The sequence below is a fragment of the Cupressus sempervirens genome, chromosome 9, assembly GCF_028749045.1.
Source record: "Cupressus sempervirens isolate cs-2001-9-10 chromosome 9, ASM2874904v1, whole genome shotgun sequence".
NCBI classification, from domain to species: domain Eukaryota; kingdom Viridiplantae; phylum Streptophyta; class Pinopsida; order Cupressales; family Cupressaceae; genus Cupressus; species Cupressus sempervirens.
The window spans coordinates 579447848-579455403 of NC_143126.1; the positions used below are offsets into that span (position 1 = coordinate 579447848).

The window sequence follows — 7556 nt, forward strand, 5'->3', positions numbered from 1 at the left end:
CTCTTAAATCTGCTGACTACTCCCATTACATGGGCATTGTTCGAAAGTGAACTGAACATAACATACATAAGGCTTCCTATAAATGAAGAGTATATAATGCCCTTCATTTTTTCTTGTTCATCTTGTGTCTTTGGTCACATGGTTCAAGTAAAATGAAAATGATTAGCTAATAGAGTATTACCACTTTGGCATTTTCCATTCCAAAACTCTCCAAAACTTTGAGAATGTAATGTTCTTGTGATGACCTTATTTTTTTTTTCATCTATCCCCAATAATGGTCATACAAAGTACCTCACTTGATGCCCCTAATTCCTTCATTGTAAGTCATTGTGTTAACCATTATTTTAATTCACAAATCGACTTCATGTTAGAGCTGGTAACTAGCATACATCATCAACATAAAGTAAGAGAAGGAAAAATGTACCATTTTTGAACCTTTTTTAGTACACACATGGATCAAATTCACAACAAAAAAAATGATTCTCAATCATAAATATTTAAAACTTGAGGTATCATGACCTTGGGTCTTGTTTGAGCACATATAAGATTCTCTTTAATCTACAATAGAAATGCTCTTATCCATGTTTGGAAAAAACCCTTGGGCTATATCATGCAAACCTCAATATTTAAGTCACCATGAATAAATGTAGTTTTAACACCAAGCTAGGTGATCTTTGGGGTGTAGATTACTAACTTGAAGATAACTCGATTCCTCAAGAATGTTTTAATTGAAATGGAAAAATACTTCAATATGTTTAGTATGATTATGAAAGGAAGCATTCTTTTTCGAAGTGAATAGTACTATTATTATCACAAAATAAAGTGGAACCATGACACACATTGAGGAAAATCTAAATCACCAAATCAGAAAGAGAAACATTTTTCAGGTTTTATTTAAGAAAGAGACCTTTCCTATTACAACCTTAAGGCCCAACTAATTGTTGCTCTCACCAAAGTAAATGCATAACCAGTAGTATATTCTCTATTGTCTAAGTTTTCATCCATATTAGAATTAGTAAAACATTTTATGCATCCTTTCCACCAAAATACTACACAAAATTAGAAGCTCCTTTGAGATACATCAAAATCCATTTAACTGCACTCAAATGTGGTTTACCCATGTCACTTGTAAATCTACTTACTACTCCCACTGTGTGGGAAATGTTTGAAAGAGTATTGACCATAATATACATAAGGTTGCCCAAAACTAAAGAGTGTATAATTCTCTTTGTTTTTTCTTGTTCATCTTGTGTCTTGAGTCACATGGTTCAAGTTAAACAAAAATGATCAGCTAATAAAGTATTTACCACTTTGTCATCTTCCATGCCAAACTCTCAAAAAACTTTGAGAATATAATTTTCTTCTGACAACCTTATTTCTTTCTTTCATAAATACTCAATAATGATCATACCAAGTACCTATATTTTTTGCCCTAAGTCCTTTATTGCAACCATTATTTTAATTCACAAGTTGACTTCAAGTTAGAGCTAGTAACTTATTCTCTAAATCCATGCATCATTTTCATGTGTTTATTATCTGTGAACAATTGTGTCCGATCATAATAGGTTATATGAGAATCCTTACTCTCGACTATGATAAATAGTGGCACATCTACCTCTTTTTGCTTGTATGGTCTAGCCTAGAGTTCTCTGTTGGTTTCATTTTGGATCCAAGACATAAAATCTCTTAACCAGATATCCCCTTTATGAGAAAATGGATTCCATTTTGTGTCATGTGGAAAAAAAAATTTGTTTGATATATATATATATATATATATATATATATATATATTAGGAGAGTTAATGAAAATGTCATAAAATTATTGATTTGTAGCCATTGAGGGATTCATCATTTCGAGCATCCTCATCAAATTTTAATTATAATACCGCTCTTTGAGATAAAAGGTATACACCCTCGTTGGTGATCTTCACTTCATTATCTAAGGGACTAATGTTGTAATCTAAGTTATTTATCTTTAAGCATATGAATCTCCTCATCCTTTTGTTATATCTCAATTTATTGGTTATCCATAATTCTCTACAATTGTTCTCTCTCTAATTCCTATAGAGATCACTGAATTAACATTCTTTATGCAGGCTTATTCCTACATTAAATATGGTGGATAGGTTAGGTGTGGTGTCTAGTCCTTGATCTTCTATAGAGGGATAAATAAATTGTGGTTTATACAATTATCCCCATGTCCACACTATAATTTTTCTTTATGTGTTATCTTCTATCAATTATTGTGTAATAGTCACCAACTAATCAAGGCCATCCAAATTCTAAGTCTAATTATGTGTTTCTTCAATAACAAAAAATTCTTCTTGTATAATGTTTTTATGTTCCATGGGAACATTCTCACCTTTTCGAACATCTTGTGAAAACATTCTCTAAAATATCTTGCTGCAAAGGAACATCTTCATCCTTAAGAAGAGTACCCTCTCCTAGGGCACTATATTCCATTAGAATATCTTCCCCCTACTAAACATGTAATTTATCCTCCCTATGTACTTTCAACCCCTCCTCCATGTTAATGAATTTAGAGCATTGTACCACAATAGAAGTAGTTTCCTATACAAGATTTGTCTTTAAGGGTTTTATTTTTAATAGATGACTTCTTCTAGTAGGAGCCTCATTTGTGGCCCTATGGGTACTTTTTTTGTTATCTTTATTTGAAGGGGTTTTGGTAGAGGATGTGGTCACAAGGAAGTCTTTTGGAACAACCTTCCTCTTCCTAGGAGAAGGGGTAACCTTCATAGCTTGTTGATCTAGCTACATTGGCTTACCCTTACCCTTTTCATTTCTACTACTTGATTGTGTCCTTACAAAAATTTGGGTGTCACTTATTCATAAGGTTTTTGGAGAACACTTTTAATATTCTCATATGATGTTTTGGATGCTTGAAGCTCTAATGTTTATTTGGATGTAATAATATCTTCTAAAGGTTCACCTTGGATTAGGCTTGAGGGAGTGAAGTATCCTCTCTAATTTTTATCGTCCCTTCTAGGATACTAACCCTATGATGCAGTCTAGTCACTTTAGGTCGTACATCATCTAGCTCAAATATTTTTATTGCTACAATCTCAACCCATGTTATTGTGGAAACCTAATGCAAGAGGACCTGGGGGCTAATAAAAAAACTATGGGATAAATATGATTCATAAGGGGATTCATCAAGGGTAATGGTCAAATAGGGCATATAAGTCCATTTCATATCTAGTCATTTGGGGCTAATTTGGAGTATTTTTAAATTGATGTAATCAAAATTGTTATAAGGGCTACATGTAAGGGTTATTGGATTTTAGTGATGAATTAGGCTTGGAAGGTCTTGGAATGACCATTAAAATGTAAAAGGGAAACATTAGAGTAAAGGATGCCCGAGCAACTTGTAAGTTGACATATTTTTTCTATTTCTCTACCAAAATGCAACCTTGTGAAATAGTGATGTAAATAGTGGTTATGTCAGTTCAAGGGAAGTTACCATTAGTTTAAAGGTTATTTGTCAATTCATAGGTTGATATAAGTCTATAGATGATGGAGAAAGTCGTAGATGAGCACTAGAGTTTGTTTAATGTGTTCTAATTGAAATAAAAGTATCAAAGTTTCCTATATATTTTATGCTTCGATAGTTATTTGGTACCATAGGAAACAATTTTTTACAAGGTAGAAGTTACAATTTCAAAGATCCATTTACAAGGCATGTTAGGGAATTGACTTAACAATATGTTGGTTGTTGTGGAATTTTGGGTATTTTTAGAGATATTATATTTTAATTGTAACTATCACAAACCCTTAGTTAGGGTAAACAATGATTGTATCATGTTTGATTGTAACTATCACAAACCGTTAGTTAGGATAAAGAATGATTGTATAACATGTAGTTTTGTATTGTTTTACATGGAAATGAACCCAAAAATGGGTAGGATGATGGGGGAAAATATGTATTAAAATCTATCACTATTTAAGAGTTTTATATGTGGGTTGGGCCACTGAGTGGTATGTGAGTATGTTTAGGAGTTGACAAAGATAGAGTTTAAGTATTGGAAGGACTTTGTACATATAGAGAGGTTAGATAGTGTGTGAGAGTTGAAGATAGAGAGGAGTATGTGAGAAGGATCTTGGAGTATGCAAAGATCCTAAGTTACACTATTTGTCAAGGTACCTTCATATCCTCTTGCAAAATGGTCACAACACAGTCTACAAAGTGTAGTTAAAGCATGGTTAAGATCTAATTAGTTTGTGTTGGAAAATTATAAGAGTAGAATGTTAGGAATGAAAGAATATGTATGCGGAAGTTCTAGAGCTATCAAGAGTTGTGGAGTCCAAAGTAGAACAAGAGTATAAATGATCAAAGTTGTCATCAAAGAATGATGCAATCAGGGAGTTGCATGTGATCAACACTTTAAGTATAGTTAGAGTTTGTTAAAATCTAGTATGTTGAGCATGGTGGTCAGAGGGTATCTTTATATTCTAACCATTAATAGTTCTTGATAGAACCATTGAGTGGGTGTGGGGATTCGGTGATTAATTAAAGGGATTTAGTGTTGCTCCAAGAAGGTAATGAATCAATTTAGTGGATTAAGGGGATATCTTTGATGTTAGAAGTTGTATCTCATAGTCAAGTTGAAGATCCAGTCCTTAATGCATAAGAAAAATATGTGAATCATTGTGTTCTGCATCAAAACCTCCTTTAATCTCCTCTCTACAATAAGCTTAATTAAAAAGTGGTGTGAAATAGAATTTGGCATATATTTTTGCACTTTTGTTGAAATGTGGAGGAGAAGGTTGTATAACACATTTGGGACATTTATTGGCATATTATTATGTTGAATGTGGCTCAACATCTTGAAGTGAACAAAGTGTAAATAAGATTGTCGCCTTTTGCATGTGAGATATTTAATCTCAAATATTTTTATCTAAATATAATCCTTCAGCAATGTTATTCTCTTCATACCCTATTTCATGTCTACTACAAAAAGAGGTTCTAGGTGTAGGGTAAACTAAGTTCCATCTAGTATGGCATATATGGTGTCAGGATACATATCTCCTTCAATAGGTAACCTAGTTACCTCTGCCACAATTGTCTCTAAAAGATCCACTTTCAAATCCTTTACATTTGCAACATCATTTTTAAGAGACCTTAGAAATGTTATGGAAATCTTGTCATCATAGTTACTAAGCTTCAATAAATAATTTACCAACCACAATCCTCAAACATCTACCAATACCTTTGATCTTGTAAGAGTACATTAAGCATAGTCATCTCATGGCAAATTGGAGCTCCATCTATGATGAAAAATGGAGGAAATTGCTTATCAGAATCCAATATTTATGAAAACCCTTATAAAAATTCATATACCCAGCTACAGGGTTCTAAAACTTAGCTCCAAATTGATACAATATTGGCTGAAATTTTGGCAATCTCTTACTCAATCAATGTATATCTATTAAGCCTTAGTTTCTATTTTTACTCTACAATTGCCTTTCTTTATAAATTTAGCATAGGAATGATTTATGAGGAGGTGATGAGACATAAGTACTTTTAGAATTTTTTTTGTAATTAAAATGTCACATCGCCACATACCTTGATAAATGAGAGATGCAACAATTTCAAATAATAATAACCCATTTTAAAAATTGATGTCACGCCCATAAATAACTAGGCATGACTAAGCATAACACATTGACTCCCCCCCTCCTAACTCAAAGTAGACAATAGGTCCCACTATTTTTCATAATGCAACATAGAAAAAGTTTGTGTGGTAATACAAATAAATTGAACTGAAGTGAAATTAATACATTTTATGTCCTATCCCTAGTATTGAATTAATATACATCCTTATCACCCTCAAAATTATGAATTTAACTACCAAACCCTTCATGCAGTAGCTATAAGTGACTTAAAAAGGTGATGTTGATCAGATAACATGAAAGGTTAGGAGTGCTATATTACAAAGAAAAGTATATCTACTAAAGGAAAAATAAACTATTATGAGTAATTGAAGAAGGGTTGATTATGTGGAAGAAGATAGCATAACAGGTTCAATTTCTTCAAGTATAAAAGTCATGACTGACTTGTATTCTCCAAATTGTTGCAGAAACTCCACCTTCATTTTAGGTTTGTGATGCAATGTCAAATGGTGCCCATTAACAAGAAACTTGTATCTCATATGATCAATGGTTGTGAGTTTAAAAAGTCCATTATCACAAACCTTGTTGATTTTATATGAACCTAACTAGCATATTTAGAACTTTCTTAGAGTGTTTTGATAACTAGAGTCAAATCGAAGAGCCCATTCACCCAGAAAGAACTTCTTGTCTTTTATATATTTGTTGTGCGATTATTTTCTCTAACTTTGAATTATTTATATTTTGTGTAGTGAAAATTTCCTAAATTTATCCAAAGCATTGAGTTGTAAGATCATTTCCTTCCATGGTATGGTTAGACCAATATCTTAGATGAGAAATGTTATGATTGTCTTGAGTTCAAGTTCAATTGCCATAATTGTTTTTTTACAATACACTAGTTTAGGTGATGTAAAACAAATTGTTGTATTTCATGTTGTTTTATATGCCCTAGTGAATTACTAAGACCTGTTAGCCCTATATCATTTTTGGATTGTAATTGCCTTAGTTAGAAGAGACTATATTTTCCTATGTTTATTCCTTCTTGGTCATTAACATGTAGGTGGTAAGGTGGAGACTTTATACACCTCATATTATACTCATTGACTAAATTTGTCACGAGTGTAGAAGTCAAATGTTCTCATTGGTAAGTGACTGTTTCCTTAAGGAGTCTATATCTTGTAAATATTTCTTCATTGAGGAAATCAAAAAATTTGTGACATTTGTAATTTCTATCTTATAGGGAAAATAGTCCCCACGAAATAGAAAATAGAGATTAGTGGCAAGCAAAAGGTGGAGGTCTGAGGATGAGGAGGCTGGGAGCATCAGTGGGTAGAGGGACAAGCGGTCTGTAATCCTTCCACTGTAGGGAGCGGGACGTGTTTGTTGCTCTATGAAACCAGCCTCACGTTTTCCCCTCCGTCTTAGGCTGTGAGACATGGCATCCTTCCTTCGAAGGATGGCCCCACAACAACTCTCTACTTGGAGCAGGGTGGGCCACATTATATTCCATGCATCTTCCCTCCTCGCCAGCTATTTAACTCTCTTGTTCCTCCACCTTATGCATCTCCACTCAGGTCACAAGCCCACGTTACCAAGCTCGAAAAATCACACCGTCAAACTCTCTGTATTTAAAAAGGTATTTTATTTCTTTCTTCCCGTGTATGGGATGAATGTGTATGCTAAAGGCTTTGCCACTGCTCGTTCAAATTAACAACGTTGTTTTCATTTCCAAACAACTTCGCTTCTCATTTCAAAATTCACATGAAACATGTAACATAATCTGGTCTGCTCTTGCGTTACCAGATTTATGCGGGGAGATCTAGCTTAACACAACCCCACAAATCTCCATCAATTGTAACCTTCTTGAAATTAGATGATGGTGGCTCAATAGAATTCGTTGACATAATATCACCTGCAGTATTCCCTTA

At 33.4% G+C, this 7556-nt stretch overlaps 1 non-coding gene across 1 annotated transcript; it reads right to left on the reverse strand.

Annotated features, from left to right (window-relative positions):
* Positions 1-6914: 6914 nt before the first annotated feature.
* LOC149539988 (signal recognition particle RNA) lies at positions 6915-7230 on the reverse strand. Its single transcript, XR_016356632.1, has one exon.
* Positions 7231-7556: the final 326 nt, after the last annotated feature.